Source organism: Microcebus murinus, chromosome 5 (genome assembly GCF_040939455.1).
Source record: "Microcebus murinus isolate Inina chromosome 5, M.murinus_Inina_mat1.0, whole genome shotgun sequence".
Classification (NCBI taxonomy): Eukaryota; Metazoa; Chordata; class Mammalia; order Primates; family Cheirogaleidae; genus Microcebus; species Microcebus murinus.
This window is the reverse complement of record NC_134108.1, coordinates 30826901-30847859: the sequence shown is the minus strand read 5'-3', so window position 1 is coordinate 30847859 and position 20959 is coordinate 30826901. Positions and strand designations below refer to the sequence as shown.

At 35.6% G+C, this 20959-nt stretch overlaps 1 protein-coding gene across 13 annotated transcripts in view; it reads right to left on the bottom strand.

Annotated features, from left to right (window-relative positions):
* Nucleotides 1-20959, bottom strand: part of EPB41L2 (erythrocyte membrane protein band 4.1 like 2) — a 202950-nt gene that overhangs the window by 164823 nt on the left and 17168 nt on the right. The window contains exon 1 of one of the 13 annotated variants that reach the window (XM_076002946.1): nucleotides 18555-19627. The exons of the other annotated variants lie outside the window; for them this stretch is intronic. The gene's annotated coding sequence lies outside the window, so the exon portion shown is untranslated. Of the gene's footprint in view, nucleotides 1-18554; nucleotides 19628-20959 lie in introns of those variants that run through there. 13 annotated transcript variants of the gene reach the window in all.

The following is a 20959-nucleotide window of genomic DNA, read 5'->3' as shown; positions in this document are numbered from 1 at the left end:
TCCAAACTATAAATAATATCATTGTATATAAGCCTTTTAAAAAATCTCTTTTAAAATGGAATTCTATAATATTAACCTCTGATGAATATCATAGATATTAAGTACTCAAACATGTTTCTGTATAAAATTCTTGTGTCATCATCATACTAGATTCAACTTTAGAAGGTGATTTCCATGAAGGCGGGAATTTTTATCTGTTTTGTAAACCATCCTATTTCCATTACCTACAATATTGCTTGGTACCAACTGTTGAATAAATTAGTAAAAAGTGTTGAATCTCAATTTATTTATTTATTTATTTTTTTTTTTTTTTGAGACAGAGTCTCGCTTTGTTGCCTAGGCTAGAGTGAGTGCCATGGCGTCAGCCTAGCTCACAGCAACCTCAAACTCCTGGGCTCGAGTGATCCTTCTGCCTCAGCCTCCCGGGTAGCTGGGACTACAGGCATGTGCCACCATGCCCGGCTAATTTTTTATATATATATCAGTTGGCCAATTAATTTCTTTCTATTTATAGTAGAGACGGGGTCTCGCTCTTGCTCAGGCTGGTTTCGAACTCCTGACCTTGAGCAATCCGCCCGCCTCGGCCTCCCAAGAGCTAGGATTACAGGCGTGAGCCACAGCGCCCGGCCGAATCTCAATTTAAAAGGAAAATGAAGCTGTTATGTCCAGGAAAAGTATGTTAGATAAGTTTTACGCAAAAAGTTTCACAAAATGAAAGAATGGAAAAAGCATTCCTTTTATATATTAATACATGATATGTTATTTTAACATGTATATGTGATTACTAAGTAATAAATCAAATACTTAAAGATTTTATTATTTCATCTGCTATACAGTCAGTGACCAAAGAAACCTCTGAAGGATGTAAATCGCCTTACTTCTTACTTATTTTCATCTGTTGTGCCTCATCTTCCCTCCAAAATTAGTTCTATCTCATCTTTAGTAAGCCAAATATTTCCGTGGATACAAAAACAAACTTCCCTTTCCTGAAAAGAACTCCATTTCTACAGGAATATTTAAATTTTTTCCACATCAAATAAATAAAGCTTTTTAAAAACAAATATTGGAGAAAAACCGTCATTTTGTAAGTGGCAGTCAGCCATTATTATTTTGTTCATTCAGGATCTATTCATTGAGCACACTCCATGACTTGGCCACTGGGTTGAACGCTGAGAAAAAAGGAGGAAAGTAAGACAAAGCACTCTGGTTACTGGGAGTGAAGACACAATTACAAAGCTATAGGTCTACAACAGAGGCAGAATCACAGAGGAAGGAGAAGCCAACCGCAGCATGGGCGAGGGCAGGCAAAGAACTCACTAGGATGAATACTTATTTTAACTGAACTTGGAACGTGAGCAGAAATTTGGCAGGTGAGGAAAAGAGAAAACAGGCCAAGGGAGAAACAAATTCAAAATCCCATGCCATAACACGATATGGCATGTTCAAGAGGAAAATGAGTAATTTGGTATCACTAGTGTATAGGATTATGGTTGAGGGTGTTGAAAAATGAGGGTGCAGAGCTGCCAGGAAGGAGGGGCTCTCATTATAAGGGGTCTTGTATCCAGGCCAAGAAAGAGGATGTGGCACTCCTAAACCTCCTGCCCTCAATAGGTTCCCAAAACGAGGCATTTCTATCATAGAATGATGGCATGTGACAGAGAGTAAATAAGCAGAACCACAAGCCAAAGGTCTACATCAACCACGAGAGCTCTTCAGTAGCACATGACAATTTATTTATGTTTTAGCAATCAAGCTCCCCAACTGGACTAAGAGCTCTTTAACAGCAGTGGCCACCATGTCTTATTCAAGTTATATCTTATTCAAGGTCTACCACCACAATTCCTTTATTTAACAAATGTCAAGCAACTGTGATGTACTAGATACTATACTAAGCACTGGATACTCCAGATCTTATACCATCCTGTCCCAACCAATCTCAGGGCCTCCCTGAGGAAGTGATACCTGAGGATGAGAAAAAGCCAACTTCTAGGATTTGGGGGTCCTATCCTTTACATATATCCTCAGCTGAAGTTTAACATTAAACAATCTCCTCTTTAATACACTTTTATTTAATTAAAAGCTATTCTTCCTTTAATACCCTATAATCTTTTAAGGATAGTTTTCTTCCTCTATATTCTTCATTTTATGGATATCATTTCAAAACTCAGTCCAGCCCATCTTCTCCATTGGAGGCCTCATTCTACTCTGCTCATTTCAAGACTTTTTTTTTTTAAAGCTGTACGCTTTTTAGATTGCTTTCATATAAATTATCTTATAGGTAATGCAGTATAGTGGTTAGGGTGTGCACAGTAGCTAGACATCTATAAGTACCAAGTCCACCCTTGGAAACTATGAACTTGGGTGCCTCTCTATGCCTGTTTCCCCTTCCAAATGACAGGGATAAACGTACCCAATTCCTAACTTGTTCTGAAGACTAAATGAGATACTGTATCCAAAAGTACTTAGCATAACATCGTCATAATGTTAGCTATTTTACCATTAATCATCAAACCAACATCCTAAGGAACATGAGGCATGAATTATTTACCTTTTTACAGATTTGTTTTAGAGATGTTCATAAAAAGTAAAAAGACTCATTCAAGATCAGACAGCCATTATTTCTAATATAGATTACCCAAATGCACATTTCTGGCCTTGATAAATCAGCAAAGACACAATATCAAACCACTGGCCCATAGTTATCTCCACTTGAATGATCTACTGTGGCTTTGTCAGAAATTAATCATCTTCCCACAAAACTGACTATCCTCTGGGCTTTCACTCCAGAGTTGCCTAATTCCATTCTCTCTTTCATTCATCTGTCCTCATTAGAGTCTGTCATCTATTCTTTGAAAAGATTTATAGATTGATCCCTCTTTCTTCATTCCTATAGCAAACCCTCTACTACAAGTCTCCTAAGGTATGGAAGTACTATACAAGCAGCAAGGCAAGCTCAGAGCCAGAAACTGAAGTCCTGAGCTGGCCCTCCCAGATTCCTTCTCTGCCAGCTGACTTGGTGTGTTTCAAACTGTATGCAGCATAGAGGGGCAAAAGGAAACCTAAATATAAGATTATCCTTTGAGAGTACAGAAAAATCACCACAAAGTAGACGAAAGCTATGCAAAGTCACCTAAAAAATACCAAATGGCCCCAGGTCACTAAGACTTGAGGGAGCAAGACTGAAATTATTAAAATGACCTAAGACGGTTGTCAATCTTAAGAGTGGTCAGCAATGAGAAGACAGAGAAAAGAAATTCGGAAGGAGAGAGTGATCAAACTGACCCACATACTTAATCACTCTAGCAAGAATAGTCTTATTGTGATGGACAAGGACAGGGACAAGATTCATTTTGCTAAAGCTGTATGAACAAGAGAAAGCACCCAGCCCAGGAACAGATAACAGATACAAAAAATAACAATGATTTACTCATAAGCCTTCTCTTATCATTACTCAACCTTCCAGTTCTAACTCCACTCCCACAACTCATCTGACAATGTACCATGTGGCCAAGAAGCAGAACACACACTAGACAGGATGATGTCCATATTATACTTTTCCTGTAAGGTAATAAATTGTCATTTTAATTTATAACCTACCATCTTACCTAAAGGTTCACTGTTTGTTTGTGGGAGTTGGGGTTTTGTTTTTTGTTTTTCTTGCTTGGGGGAAAGGAGGAAAGGCATAGCTCAGTTTTCCTAAGTTCCAGTATCAAGAGACTGACAAGAATGATTTGTGGCCGGGCGTTGTGGCTCACACCTGTAATCCTAACACTCTGGGAGGCCAAGGCGGGAGGATCACTCAAGGTCAGGAGTTGGAAAGCAGCCTGAGTAAGAGCGAGACCCCTGTCTCTACTATAAATAGAAAGAAATTAGTTGGCCAACTAAAAAATATATATATATAAAATTAGCCAGGCATGGTGGCGCATGCCTGTAGTCCCAGCTACTCGGGAGGCTGAGGCAGAAGGATTGCCAGGAGTTTGAGATTGCTGTGAGCTAGGCTGATGCCACGGCACTCTAGCCTGGGCAACAGAGTGAGACTGTCTCAAAAATAAACAAACAAACAAATAAGATAATGGATTTGTGTCTCTGAGGCAGAGGCTCAAACTCTGGGCTAAAGAGTATTGAACATGGTAAATGTCACTCCATGAGGTTAGCCACTGCGTACCAATAAACCTGGTGTACACCACCAGTTCAGGCCTTCCTGGACATCTCTGCAAATGCTACGTCATCTTTTTTCAGTGCTTTCACCTTGCCAAAACTTAGCAGCTACAATGAATCCCCATGCCTTGCAGACAGAATTTTAACTCCTCTTGTCTGTATAGAGAGCACCCTCTACCCAGCCCTCCAAGCTGCAATTTGGCCCTCTGCACTCAGCTTACCTCCATTCCTTTAGGTACCTCAATAATGTAATACACATTACTGGCTTTAAGATTACTCTGTCAATTGTTTTACCTATTTAACTCATTTGCCTGACTTACTAAATAAGCTCAGGTGTAAGAATTCTTAAGACATTTTACAATCCTCATTCCAAGTGCATACTACATAAGGGCTAAGCAGGAAAAATATATCAGAAAAACATGTTTTCCTAATAAATAAATTACTTGATGACAACCAAATACTAAAAAGTTAAATATCAGGGCTGAGTTTGGAGTTGTTTTTTTTTTTTCTTTTCTTTCTGCAAGCCAGAACCATTAGATATAGTTGATTCCTTAAATCTGAAACACATTTAGTCATAACAGCAAGGCTTACAATTCAGACTCACATCTTAAGTGTGTATCACCTGCATCCAAGTATATATTGTAATACTAAAAAAAAAAAAAAAAAAAAAAAAAGCTGACACTAAGGCAAATAAGCTTCCTTTCCACAGGGCCAGGCCCCAACATAGCTGTTATAGCTCCCCCAGGAACACAATTGGGTCCCAGAGGGCTGTTGCTTAGCAAGTCAAACAATTACCCATTACCTCACAAATCTACAGAGACTCAAATGTTTGCCAAAAAGATACAAGGCCAATGATGAATACAGCCAATGATTAACAGTGGCTCCAAGAGCCAAACGTCATAGCAATCGGCTGGCATCATTCTGAAAAGTTTATATGAACATTAGATCAACAAAAATGAAATTCTCATGTGGTTTTAAGTTCTTGTCCCAATGTCTATCGAAAGATGACACTTAAGGATAGAAGCTTGTTCAGCTTTTTGAAATAAAATGAAGGATAATCTATGGAGACCTTTAATCTTTATTCAATTATCATGTCCTATAGTGGTCAACTCTTCCTATATCAGATCAGGAAAACATTTAAAGCAATTGTGATAATTTTTATTATAATAGTTTATAAACATTGTGTTTGCATATAATTTCCTAGGTAAAGATGCTAAAACCAGCAATGCCTTAAAACAGTACCCAAATACGCAAAACTTCTATTAAGCCAAAAAAAAAAAAAAAAAAAAGAAAATTATGTGTTCATCTGAACAAAAATGTAGAGTTCCTAAGCTAAGCATTAGAGATTTAACAGTGAATGAGTTTGACTTCCCTCAAAAATTAAAAAAACAATTGTGTAAAAAGTTTTTATTCTGGCCAGGCGCAGTAGCTCAAGCCTGTAATCCTAGCACTCTGGGAGGCCGAGGCGGGCTGATTGCTCAAGGTCAGGAGTTCAAAACCAGCCTGAGCAAGAGCGAGACTCCCGTCTCTACTATAAATAGAAATAAATTAATTGGCCAACTAATATATAGAGAAAAAATTAGCTGGGCATGGTGGTGCATGCCTATAGTCCCCCAGCTACTGGGGAGGCTGAGGCAGAAGGATTGCTTGAGCCCAGGAGTTTGAGGTTGCTGTGAGCTAGGTTGACGCCAGGGCACTCACTCTAGCCTGGGCAACAAAGCAAGACTCTGTCTCAAAAAAAAATAAAAAATAAATAAAAAATAAAAAGTTTTTATTCATATTTATGAGAGTCTCACAATATTCCAAAGTCAATTCAACTTTCTTCTGATAACCAATTTTAAATAGTTTATCAAAAACTGCCAGGAGTTGAAATATTTCCAAGAAAGGAAAAGGGAAAATTGTGCATCATGACTTCTATCACAAGTGCCTGAGCACATTTCAAATGTCCAACATACAGTGGACTTATTTGGTGGCTGCCGAGATCATTTCCAAAGGCCTGGCAGACAAAAAAAACTGATACCAGGAAACAAAAAGCCAGCATTCCATTATGTACGAAAATTAGATACCTGAGTTTAAAAGTTAGCAATTATAATTCATAAAGTCAATTTGCCCTTCATTCATGCTATGAACAAAGAGATAAGGTCAAATCACCAGCTAACCTTACCAATAGTGGCAACATCAGAATTACTGATACCTTCTAAGAATTAACACCTGTTTAAAACTCTACCTCTGGAGGGGGCAAAGTAATTACTAGGCCCCTTAGAAAAGTATATGCCAAGCAAGTCTTTCATGACATAGACATAAAGCAGTTTTCTACTCTGTGTACAGAACTCATTTCCCCTTCTGAGACTACCTAGTCATGTGCTATTTGTCACTAATGAATTAGGTCATCCCTCAGTCACAATTTTGCTCTCTAAGGAATAAAGTATGAAGTAAATAAAGTAATGAAGTAAAAATATCCCAATGTATGATGCTCAAGACATACTACACTATATAAAAAGTTGATTCTAACTGGTTTAATTTTTTTAAATGGGAAAATGTTAATTATAAATGTGCTAGCAAATTATTAAATCTGATTCAGTATTTTGAACACTAAAATACTGCACTAAGTCACATCCCTCACTACAGCCCTCAAATAGAAGTGTTTTGTTTCCATAATCTCAAGAAAAGAAGGTCATGCAGTCTCTAAATCATATGTCAAATTATCTAAATATACTAAATTATACCAGTTTCATGTGAAGTTCTTCAGGGCACATTATATACTAGAGATAAACACATATTTACATATATATTTTTCTCTTCATTATTGACCTCTAATCACACTTGTGTAACCAGATGACTCAAATGCTATATATAATTGTTTAAAGCAGTGTTTCTCCCTCTAAAATAATCTGCACTTGCCATGTCTTTATTCCTTGTGTCCTCAGTTCTCCACACATGCTATAAAATTCTTGTCACATTTTTGAATGGCCAGACTACTGAGGGTACACAAAAATGACTGATCAAGTCAGCTGGAAAGGGCTACAAGTAATTCTGCAATGCCACCACAATTCTCTCTAGGTGATCAGCTGCTTCTACCAAATAGCAAACATTTCAACCTTCCCATCTTCTAATCAGTATAACTCATCAGGAGTAACAATGCAGAGAGAAAACTAAAGGAGAAAAAAATCTTAAACATTTCATATTTACATGAGTATTTTCCTAACATCTCCCTCCTTTCTAGAAATTCTAGCAAGGAAACACAAGACATTGTTTCCTTATAACATCCTCCTTTGGTGGGCTTCATTTGGGAAAAGCATAAAGGGAATGTGACACTTCTATTTTGTTTAGAATTGATTTTGTTTTTAATTTTTTGTTTCTTTTTTTAAACAGAGTCTCACTCTGCTGCCTGGGCAAGAGTGCAGTGGTGTCATCATAGCTCACTACAACCGTAAACTGAGCTCAAACGATCCTCCTGCCTCAGTCCTCCAAGTAGCTGGGACTACAGGTATGAGCCACCATGCCCAGCTAATTTTTCTATTTTTTGTAGAGACAACATCTTGCTATGTTGCTCAGGCTGGTCTCAAATTCCTGGCCTCAAGTGCTATCCTCCTGCCTCAGCCTCCCAAAGTGCTAGATTACAGGCATGAGCCATAACACCAATTTGCTTGAGATTGAAAAGCACAACGGTTGAGAATTATATTGTGAAGACCTGAAAATATCACTCCCACCCCATTTGAGCACTTGTGAAAGGCTTTTATAGTAAATTCCATTAGTCAATTCTGAAGAATTGGCCAGGTAAACAGTACATTAATCACTGTCCTTTCAAATGCTAAATTTACATTCCACAATTTCATTCTATGGAAATAAATTTTTAAAAACATACAGAAAGGATGAGAGCTATCACAACTCTATTTTTAAATTGCCAAATTAATTCCAGAAATTAAAAGTTCATTTTCCCCCATGGAATCCTGAATATGATTTACATATCAAAGAATGACTATATTTTATACATTTACTTTGGAAAAACTTAGAGATGTCTGTCAAATTACAAAGCAATTGCCTAAACATTCCAGTGACGTTTAAATGCTACCAAACTGCCAAAAGTCGATCTTTAATAGGACACAGCTGTTGGTGCCACAATACCCAGAAGTCTGAACCAAGATTTGATAGTTCTGAGCCCTGTATCCAACAATGAAATCCTCAGGGGAGGACTTGGTTGTTTTGTTTGTTTTTTTTTTCCTATGTAGCTCTCCCAGCCTACACAAGGACTACTAAACTCTTATGAAGACAGTAACTGGATTGCAGCCTTCCACAAACACATGTGTACTCACAGTCACACATACACTAAAAACTATTTGGAACCACTGTTTGCAGATCTTCAACTACTTTAAGAAAGGTTCAGGGATCTACTATTAGCTGTTTCCTACCAGGGCCTGTGCTGTACACTTATAGCAAGCCTAAGAGAACCAGAGGCCCAGCATAGTGACTTGCTCAAGAACAAAGCCAGCAAGGGGCAAAGACTGTGTGATTGCAGGGCCTGACGCCTTCATTGACTGCTGGGCAGTGTGGCCTCTCACAGCACGGCATGGCTGGGCTCAGTGGCCCTTCCTGGGGCTTGAGCCTCCTGCTCTCACCACTGCCTGCCTCGGAAAAGCAACTACTTGAGCAGGTACTCCAAAAACTGCCAAAATTATATCAATAGGCTTTTACTGAAAGTATTTCTTGATTGACCAAATAGCCAGGAATTGGCTAGTAACAGTTTCTATATCAGAAGCAGAAAGTTAACGAAAAATCATTTTTTATATAAGCTTTCCGTTGATGCTAGTAAGATCGAAGAAGAATATACAACCTTCCTTGTATACTTTAGAACCTCAAATAGTATCTTTTTAAAATGAACTACATTTCAAATAAGCAATTTCTCAAGCACTTACCTCAATAGTAAATAATTTTCTGAATCTGAATCAAGTTCATCTGAATCATTTGTATTATATAATGATGCCACCAGGCTCACCTTATAAAAATGCAGAATATATGTATACAGTAACAGCTGCAAATAAATTGAGATCCTCCACCTTAAAGGTAGCAAAGGCTCTATTGTATTAGTTTATAGGGAATGGTAAAGAATATTAAAATGTAGCCTAGTGCTAAATATCTAGTAGACACCACCCCAAAAAGGCAAAATTATTGAATTGTTAGTTTAAGTACCCAACTTAAAAAACAGATTTACCTAAATGTCCATTCAGACTAATGGGTAGAGAATTAAGCAAAAAAGTAATAATGAGAAAATACACAAATATTTTTTAAAGTCATAATAAAGCTGCTTAAGTTGTAAGAATGAACACCAAAAAAATGCTATAGTAAAAGCTATCTAGGTACCCAAAATGGCTCCAAAATAATATAGTTAATAAATTCAAACAAGTTTGTGCCAATACACAAATAGGTTTGTGCTTAATACTTACGCTCTAAGGATTAGAATTATCTAACTAATTAGAAATGTTACTAAGGATATATTAAATCCAACTCTTGGCCAATGTTACAATTTAAAACTTCCTGATTTCCTCATTCAATTCTTGTTATATGAATTGCCACACACAAAAAAATAATATTTACAAACATACTAGCTGAAAAATTCAGTAGGACTGTAAACATTTACAACCAAAAGAAATAAATCCAACCTATGAGATAGCAATTCTGTTCACTCTAAAATGAGACTTTTGACCATGAAACTCTGAAATGTGTTTTCTATCTCAACCTTTCTTTGATTCTGAAAGGCAGCATTTAATAAAGTACACAAGTGAGAACTAGAATAATATTTATAGAAAAAATGCTATTTTAATATTAACATTGGGGTAGAAGATAATTATTTTTCTCTTGAAATGCCATGAAATGATTTCTTGAAGAGGGTGTAGCAATACTTACTCCAAAGTGAACAGGGTGTAAAGGAGAAAGGAAACATTTGTTTAAACTATACAGCAAATCTCAAAATGGCTTCAATTCTGAGAAGTCTCTATAAACACATTTGAAGAGGAAATCACTCAAAGAAATGCTTACCAGATAAACCCATGAACCAAAGTTACATTATCAATTAGATTCCTATATATTATCATGTCAAGAACCACAGAAACAGCCTTAGGATAGCACAATGAAGTCTTGCTTAAAGAGGGATTGGTACAGTGGTTTAGGAAGCTGTGGAACAATACAAGGATTTCATCCTTCATTTTCTTTCATCCATAAAATACACTAGCATTTATCTTCTCTCAGCTCCTAAGAATGTAAAGAGAATAAATGAAACAATTTTGGTCCCTTTGGAGACAAGTGCTACATAAACCTTCACATTTTTTCTCATTCACTGAGATATTGCACAGGTCACAATATCTCAGTAGGTCAAAGTGAAAATTAACAAATGGCATTATTCAGTCTATAAAGTACTTTCAGATTCATATTTTCGTATCAAGAGCCAGTGGCGCAGGGCACCCATCATCCCAGAATATCACAGGTAGGCTCACTTGCTAGTTTAACTTGCTCAACGCATGGACTGGGGCCTCAAACTTTAAATCCCAAATTCTGTTTACTGTATCACTTAATCTCTCAAGTCATGGAAGAATGTATTTTTGTGAAAAACTGTATGGAAAAGGGTGTTTTCACATCTACCAATCCTGTCAAAATAAAAACCATAAAGAAACAACTTTATATATACCATGCTTCCTTAATCAATGTCACATTTAAAAATCAAGGACTAATCAACAACAAACCCATTCAAAAACAGCCAATGGCCTTGAATAAACATTTCTCCAAAGAATATATAAAAATGGCCTAAAAGCACATAAAAAGATGTTCAACATTATTAAGCCATTAGGGAAATGCAAATCAAAACCATAATGAGATACCACTTCCTACCCATCAGGATGGCTATTGAGAAGAGAAGAGAAGAGAAGAGAAGAGAAGAGAAGAGAAGAGAAGAGAAGAGAAGAGAAGAGAAGAGAAGAGAAGAGAAGAGAAGAGAAGAGAAGAGAAGAGAAAGAAAACAACAAGTATAGGCAAGGAAGTAGAGGAAATAGAACCTTTGCAAATTGCTGGTGGGAATATAAAATGGTATAGCTGCTATAAAATATAGTTTGGTGGTTCCCCACAAATTTAAGAATTACCCACATGACCCAGTAATTCCACTCCTAGGTATATACTCAAAAGAATTGAAAGCAGGGACACAAACAGATACTTGCTCCCCAATGTTCATAATGGAATTACTCACAACAGCCAAAAGGTAAAAACAACACAAATGTCCATCAACAGATGAGTAGATAAACAAAATACAGCACATACAAACAATGGAATATTACTCAGCCTTTAAAGGCAATGAAATAAGCAAGATAAAGGAGACAGAGCCCAGGAATTCAAGGTTATAGTGAGGTATGATCATGCCATTGCACTCCAGCCTGGGCGACAGAGGAGACCCTGTCTCTCAAAAAACATAAAAGAGGACAAATATTGTAAGATTCCACTTATAGGAAGAACCTAGAGCAAATTCATAGAGACAGAACGTAGAATAAAAGTTACCTGGGGCTGTGGGGAGTGGGGACTAAGAAATTAATGTTTACTGGATACAGAGTCTATGTTTGAGATGATGGAAAAGTTCTGGAAATAGAGGTGATGGTTACACAACATTATGAATATACTTAAAGTTTCTGAATTGCACATCTATAAATGGTTAAAATAATACATAGTACATATATTTTAATACAGTTTTCATGTATCTTTACATATATCTTACAACAATAAAAAGAGAACTCAAGTGCTAACTCTATAGTCACCAACAATTACTTAAAGACATAATAAGCACAGAAAGTGCTTATGACAGTTAAAACATCTCCTAATGAATATGATGAACCACAAAGGCTGCGTGCCAGCTTCAGAATACGCCAGCTTCAGAATACGCTGTAAGGCCTAACACTGTTACAAATTGACACTAAAGATCTGTTTTCCCAACCAACCCAGGGGAATGTTAATTATGGTTTCATATCTACCAGAAACAAACTAAATTTGGTACCTAAAACCAGCAAACATATGGGGCTAGAGGCAGGGGGAGATAATATAAGCCAACTGATTACAAGTTTAGAAATAACAAAAATTAAGCTCAGAGTTTACTGTTCCGAGACCATACAACTGGTTAATGATAAAATACGGACTAAAGCAACTCAGGTTTCTTGTCTCCTAAACTAGTGCTCATCCTACACTGAGTTCAGCTTGAACATGTACTTATCCCATCTCTAAAGTTATGGACAGCATTCATTGTCAAAAGGTTATTCAAATGTCCTTAACTGGGGAAAGTTGGGTTCATTCCCATACCCCAGATCACTAAAGAATTAAGCTGGCACAATATCCTTTGGGGGTTAGCTCAAAAGAACAAAGAAGATGAAACTCAAACCCCAGAAAAATGGAAAATCAATATTCTTCAACAGCTTAAGGGTTTCACTTTCTTAACAGGCAGAAGGGACAAAAGATTCTTCACACCTAATTACCTGACTACAAAAGGGCAACCATTCACACAACCCACATCCCTAAGAAAATGGACTGCACAGCTTAAGCTTCCTACCAGTTTGGAAGCTCTCGGTTAAGAAGGGTAAGTTCAAGATCCTACTTGAGAAAAGTGTCCAAGACCTCTCTTGGTCAAAATAACCAATCTTCCAGCCTGAACAAGAACAAGACAATATCTCTACTAAAAAAAATAGAAAAATTAGCTGGGCATCTTGGCACACACCTGTAGTCCCAGCTACTCGGGAGGCTAAGGCAAGGAGGATGAAGTGAGCCCAGGAGTTTCAGGTCGCAGTGAACTACGATGATGCCACTGCACTCTACCTGGGGTGACAAGAGTGAAATTCTGTCTCAAAAAAAAAAAAAAAAAAATCAAGCTTCCATGGAAAGGTATTAATATTTGTTAACTCTTATTGAGAGAGAGATAGTTTCAATACTACTTAAAGATGGAAACACCAATACAACAATGAATAATGCCAGAAATGACAATAGCAACTGAGATGCTATTTCAAACTCTTACAAGTAAATAAATGTATAAAATCATGTTACAATCACTAAATGAGGAAAGTTACAGAACTCTGCTGTCCATACCATTTCATAGAAAGTTCAGTCAACCCTCTCATACCTTTGTCCCCCCCTTCCTACATCTAGAGCCTAAATTTAGTTCTACTATTGCACTTCACATGTCACCTTCTGCTTCCTCTCCCACTACACACTAATGCCTTCACCTTGAAGATGTGGTCCTTCCAAATGAAGTTAATGAATATTTACTGAGCTCTTTTGTGATAGATGCTGTAGGAGACATAAACACACTAGCAACCTATTCATTGTCATTATGAGCCTTACAATCCAGTGAAATACAAAGGATGATTCCATGTACAGAGTAGATGCGCCTGCCTCTGTGATCAGATCAACCTAGGTTCAAATCTAAGCCTTGACCTTTTAAGACTATCTCTCTAAATTTCAGTTTCCTTATTTCTGTAATGTGGATAACAATATCTACCCTGCTGTGTGCTTGTAAGGTAAAATGAGATAAGTAATATGCTTATTATCCCATAGCCCTAGCACAAAGTAAGCACTCAAAGGTTAGCAATGTCATTGTTAATGATTATTACAAGAGAAAGCACAAAGGCTACCATGATACAATAAATAGCACCAAAATTTGGAGGCCAGAATAGACCCTCTAACTGAAATGATAAGAGGTTTGTGAGAAATGGTAGAATCTGAAGTATATCTTAAAAGAAAAAGATCTTGTGAAAAGTGAACAAAGAGATGAGTTATAACCTGAGTCTGAGGCCAACTTGCTTTGTGGTCTGGATAGTGGGCAGTGGGAGATCATTTAAAATTTCAGGGTCTTGACCAGGCCCAGTGGCTCATGTCTGTAATCCCAGCACTTTGGGAGGCCAGGAGTTTGAAAACCAGCCTGGGCAACATAGAGAGACCACATGTCCACAAAAAATAAAAATAAAAAATATCCAGGTATGGTGGTGAATCTCTATAGTCCTAGCTTCTTGGGAGGCTAAAGCAGGAGGATCCCTTGAGCCTGGGGATTCGAGGCTACAGGGAGCTATGATCGCACCATTGCACTCCAGCCTGGGGGACAGAGTGAGACCCCGCTAAAAAATAAGCGTAAGAATAAGAATAAAATTTCAGGGTCGGAATTTTTTTCACTTATAAATGAAAAGGTTGGGTTAAAGGGTCTCTATAATCTTCTAAAGCTAACATTCTATAATTTGGTATAGGAACCAGGTGGGCAAAGTGAAAGGAAGAAGAAAGATACAATCTATGGAATGTCTTAAAATTCTGAAAAACATATAGCATAAAATAAACATATAAAATAAAACATATAACATAAAATAAAGTTGCTGCTCTGGAAAAGTTTATGTAAGTAGGGAAAACTAACATTTTTCAGATTTTAATATCCAGTCTGGTAAGTGCCATAAAAGACAGTAGTATAACTCTACTTGCGGGAGTTAGAAAAGACTTCACACAAAAGCTGACATCTGAGCTGTGCTTTGGATGATATGATTCACTTTCACAGGACCAGGGTCTGAAAAAACTGGCTCTAACACGCATAAATGCTTAACCCTAAAGAAAAAAAACCTGAAAAATTTTATCAATCAACTATTATTATAAATTTCCTTTATTAAAAAATGTTATTCATCTTCATACTTTAAAAAATAAAAACATTTAAGGATTATATTTAAGGAGAAAAAATCTTCAATAGTTTCCTGTAGACGTTTCAGAGAAGAATAATGATTTTATCAAGCATTATGTCCTTTACAAATGTCTTGTATAAAAACAAGACAGAACATACAAATATATACACAAAAATACACTTAAACAAAATATCAGTAAAAATGTATGTTAGGCCACAGCTACAGTTGCATGTGTGGAGGGTAGATCTGAATCATGGGGTTTGTTTGTTTGTTTTTAATTTACCTGACTCTGATTAGTTTTTACTTAAGCAATTTTATATATATGTCATATATATTTTCTATATATATGTCATATATATTTCTCATATATGTCATATATATTTTCTATTCAATGCTTCAAATCCCTTGTACAGTGATACAGAAAACAAATACCTCTCTAAATTCTCATATAAGAAACACTAAGCCTCCAGGGTCTTTTATAGGACAATCCAGTAGAGATTTAAATTACACTAATTCACAATTCATTAATATCACGAATGGGACAGAGATGAATCAAATTATTCTAGTTACTGTCACCATCTGGAAAATTCAAAGAATAACTTTATTTACTAGATACAATTTCTGCAGTTAAGGCAATTTCACATATTTATTAAGTGCTGGTTCTTTAAAAATAATTGTCTTATTATAGTTATAAAAATAATCTTATAAAGTTATTTTATAAACCAACCACGCCTAACACTGAAAAGGAATACTTCCAACAAATATACAGTATAATCTTTTATATACTCTAAAACTTAACTCATTTGTAAATAAATACAGAATTCCATAATACTTCTTTCTATTCTTGGAGAAGAAATGGCCTTTCAAGGCACAACATTTTGTTTTTATTAGTATGGTATGCAGCTGTATTATTTGTACTGCTGCCCAACATTCAGTAAGTGTTCAAAGTATTTAAAAACTGGCAATTCATATTTAATGCTTAACAAAAGAGTCATGATAGTGACTATTGGGGGTATAAGGATAAAACTAAGCCACATTTATCCTGGTGAAAAAAACCTACAAAACTGAAAAGAACGATTGCTTATGCAATGACTTATCCACATTAAACTCTACATTCAGAAAAGAAAAGTCAATTTACAAAACCAACATGTTTTAAAAATCTCAGACAGTGACTTCCCAAGGCTTAGAAACATATAAGTATGGGGTTATTCCATTACAAAACAGTTCTTCACAAATTCAGTTATACATTTAAACTCTTGATGAAACCCCAACTGTTTACCAAAATCAGAGGAAATAAAGTTGTCTACAGGAAAGACAGCAGCTCAGTGATCCAGCATTACCAGGTTGACCTTCTCTAAAAATGTTTAGCTATGTTACGTTGGAATAAAAGGCAAAGGTTAGGATGCAAACCCCTTCTCATTTCCTCTGAGGAAGGACTTTATAACTGTGAAATATGTTGGAACTCTTACATTTTTAAGTTTACAATCTTTTAATCCATGCATGGCCCAGGAAGCTGAATATGAGAATAGGAAAAAAGTAATAAAGATGTTGTTTAGGACAAAATCTGGCAACATGCAAACTCTTCAACTACTTTGTTCCAATATAATCAAATAGTAAAGCAATTTTATAGGTGGTCAAAAATTACAGACCATAAAATGACAAGAGGTCTTAGAGATCATCTAACTTCACCCTGTTTTTCTGTATGTTGATCAATTAGGGCCTTGGTATCAAGCTTCACTCTGCTCTATAGTACTTTTCTATAACATAAAGATGTTTTGTACTATGGCTAATAGAGATTTGATGCCATTCTCTAAAAGAAATTTTAAACAAATATATTCCTTGCTTTCAAGGGCTGATAGGGGAGTTATCAAAAGGATACAGGAGCCAGTTTGAAGGGGCTGGCCAATGTTAGGATAATTTGAACATCAAAAAGAAGGTCTGTAATTGAAATACACTGAATACATAAAAATCCTTACCTCAATAATGACATTCAAAAAAGAGAAACACAAACAGAAAAACCAAGAGCTTATTCTAAAATTAAGTAAAGGGAAAAATTCAGTATTTATCCTGCATTTCAAATAAAATGCTATATTTCATGGTGATCAAACAGCCCACACTGACAAGGGAAAACTATTTTGCTCAGAAAATTGTAAGCTCATAAAGTGGAAGGAATAATAAAAATCTCATTTTAGGGTATAGAGTTTCAGTGTTGTAAGAGTTCTGGAGATTGGTTGCACAATGTCAATGCACTTAACACTACTGAAAAATGATTAAGATGGCAAATTTTATGTTACGTGTATCATAAAACCACAATCCTTGAAAAATCTCATTTTATCGCCATTTTGCTACTTCCAAGGAGACAACTGATTCTGGTAAAATCACTAATGGATGGTACCATTATTAGGTGAAATACTGATAAAGAACTAGATATTTGTATGGTGCCAACATCTCACTCCTCCTAGAATTCTATGCCAGTATCAAAGGGAAAAACATAATTTTGTAATGGGGAGATCTGTCATCACCTTATTCAATCTTAGCTTCATTAACAGTGAGATAACTACACTGTATGGTTCCTGATATGATACAATATGAAGCACACAAATTGGCTATTAAATACTCTTCCCAAAAATGTTTATTCTAAATCTAATCAAGGTTTTAGATCTAAATTCTACTTTACAGAAAAAAGAGTATAGAAGAATGAGATAAATACCACCATACAGAAATAGTTCAAACAATAAAGAAAAAGAAAGATGATTAAACCTCATTTTGCATCTTTCTAATATGTCCCTGTCATGAAAAGGGAAGAGGGAGGACTATGTTAGATTATAAGAGACTTAAGTGACATAACCACAACTAAATGCAGTATGTGCTTCTTGGCAGGATCCCGGTTTGATAAACATGCTATAAAAGACGTCATGGGAATGACTGGAGAGATTTTCATGCAGAATGGATATTAGATAATATTAGAGAACCACTGCCAATTGATTGTTACATATAATAATAGTGCTCTGGTTAAATGGAAAATGTCCATATGTCTCACAGATACTTAACAAAAACATTAGGTGTGAAATGTCATGAGTTCCATAATTTAAATTACGTCAGAATATATGGAAAAAAGCTGATGTAATTAAATAATGTAGCAAGGCAATGACCATCAATGGCGGCTAAAAACCAAGAGCTGAAAGCCTGATGGAAAGTTTTATAATGGGTGTATTGATCTGGCTAAAAATACCCGACTCCACAACCAATCTCACCCCAAAAAGAGAACCAGCTATACATTATAACTCTTGATGAGATGCAGTAAGAAATACACACTAACAACTATGAGGGATTCTAACCATCCCCCCCTACAATCAACCTTGGATCTGATCAAGCCTTAGATCTACCTACCAATTTACAGGAAAATTCAGAAGAGGGAAACACATTAAACACCACCACAGGCAGGGATGCAATCAACAAAATCTGGAATGTGGGAAATTCTATAAGACAACACAGTTTGAATAAAAGAGGAGAAACAAACTACATATTAAGATACAGTATTCGAGAGATATATCAACCAAATGGAATACAGACCTTATTTGAGTTCTAATTTGAGCAAACCAACTATAAAAACATTTATGAAACAACTGGGGAAATATGAACACTGAGTATTTGATTGATATTAAGAAAATAAGTTTTTAAATGTGACAACAGAATTATAGTTTTGATTAAAAAAAAAATGCTTACCCATCACAGACATATACAAAAGTATGAATGAAGTGATACAATGTCTTGGATTTGCTTTAAAATAATCCAGCATAGAACAGTGGATATTCTGTGGAGGGTACACAAATGAAACAAAATTAGCCATATGTTGGTAATTAGTTGGAAGATGAGGATTCATTATTCTACTCTGTTTGTATATGCTTCCATTATAAAAAGTTTTATTTTTTTTTTAAGAAATACAGTAAGAAGGTGGGGAATTAACCTAAATCACAACATCTTCACCTGATCATAGAATCTCCACCAACCACCTAATAAAATGAATACCAACCAAAATAAAGTAAAATAAAAACTAGCAAAAGATTTACCAGCATTGACAAAAGGAAGAAGAAGAGGTAAGGCCTATGCCGCAAGCCTGATAACAAATGAAAATAGAAGATTCCAGTGAATGGCAGTGTGAATCCATTCATTCCCCTCCATTAGAAAGTGTACTAAACATGAGGGGAATAACTAGGTGGTGGGGATATGGATGTTCATTACACTGTCCCCTCTATTTATTCTTACATTTAAAAATATCCATAATAAAAAGTTTTAAAAAATGATCACAAACATCCTTCAAAGTATCATTGCAGAACACATTTATTTGATTACCCACATGATATGGGTCGCTTTCTGACTTTCCATCTTCCCAATTTAATCCTTCTACTTCCAACTGCCAAGGAAGAAGAAGGGGGGAAAAAAAAGTAGTCACTAAAGATACTTGCTTACTGGATGGGAAATTTAACTAGCAAAACAAATGTTTCCATCATTGTGTTAGAAAAATCAAGACTGATTTTACTGTAAAATGTCTCGCTTTAGCTAAAAATCTGGCTTGTGGGCCATAGAAATTGCTAAGGCAGCTGCTTTCTCCCTTTCTTTTTTGGAATTAAAGCCAGACTAGAAATTCTTGTGTAATTTGTATTTGGATGTGGTGTTTGCAGAGGATTATTATCTTCCCAAATTTCTAAGTGGTTCCATCTGTTTTTATGGTGAATTTGGCTTAGGCTAATTTTAAAATGAAGAAGTAAGAAATTCAAACATCCTTACAATTTGCTTTAGTATACTTTTGAATGGTTTTAAGAAATAATAAAACCAATGAAGTATTCATAGCAAAAAAAAAAAATTGAACCAGAAGCTGATAAAAAGCCTGTATATATACCTATCAATTTATAGGATGAAGGAACAGGTTAAAACTATTCCACAGGGATGAAATCAGAAAAATAAGAATTATGAGAATCCTATGGGGCAAACCACCCAACTTTTCCAAAAGAATCTGCAAGGAAATATATAAGAGAAAAGGGGAGTAGAATCTATAGATTAAAGAGAACTGAAGAAACCTATCACTAATCATGCTGTATTGACCTAATTTGGATCCTAATTCAAACAAAAAACTATGGAAGAAAATAAAGACAACCGGAAATTTGAACAGAGTGAATATGTGATTATATTAAGGATTTACTGTTAATTTTTCAGATGTAATGATGTTGGGTTTTTCTTCAAGAGTCTTATCTCTTAGAGATAGATATAAACTAAAATAGATGCAGATGGAATGATGATATGCCTGGGATTTGCTCACAATAACATAGTGGGGGGTGAAGTGAAAAGGGACATAGATAAAACATGGACAGCCATGAGTTGATAACTGTTAAACCTGGGTTATAGGAATGAGGGAGAGTCAATACACTATTCAATTTGCTTTTGTATATTATGTATTTAAAACTTTCTATGTAAAGCACTTTTGTAAAAAAAAAAAAAAAAGGAAATATTTTAAATAATAAAATTAATAATGGAAATAAAGTTAGGATAGAAAATATTTTAATTAAAAAATAAATTTAAAAGCTAATGTCTGAAAAAAGAACAGTGAGACATTTTTGATTTAAGAAAGTAGAATAGTGGCAAATAAAATTTGGAATTCATATTTTTCATCTTTAAATAACATTAATCATCTTAAAGTTTCAGTAAGTCACAAAATGAGAATCATAAAATCTTAGATTTAGAAGACACCTTGGTGGTCACAATGTCCCAGCTCCTTCCTTCCATCTTCCAATGACTTCTTGCTTGGGTCCTTCAAGCCTTGGGAAAGTACTCCCTTCCAAAGCAGCTCCTTCCATCATCTACCTGCACCAACTATCAAAAAGCTCTTCTCATACCAGGCAGGATACTTCTCTTCCCCAAACCACTGCATTTATCCACTGAAAGGAATTTTTCAAATATACATCACTGTCAACTGGTGAGTTGTGAAGTCAAGTTAGTAGACTGTTGACTGGAATTTTATTATTATTAAATAGAAAAGAAAATCTCAGAGTATACTACACAAAGTAAGATTAAAAACTAATTTGTGAAACTTGTTTCTGCTAATCATATACACACACATACATGTCCATATTGAA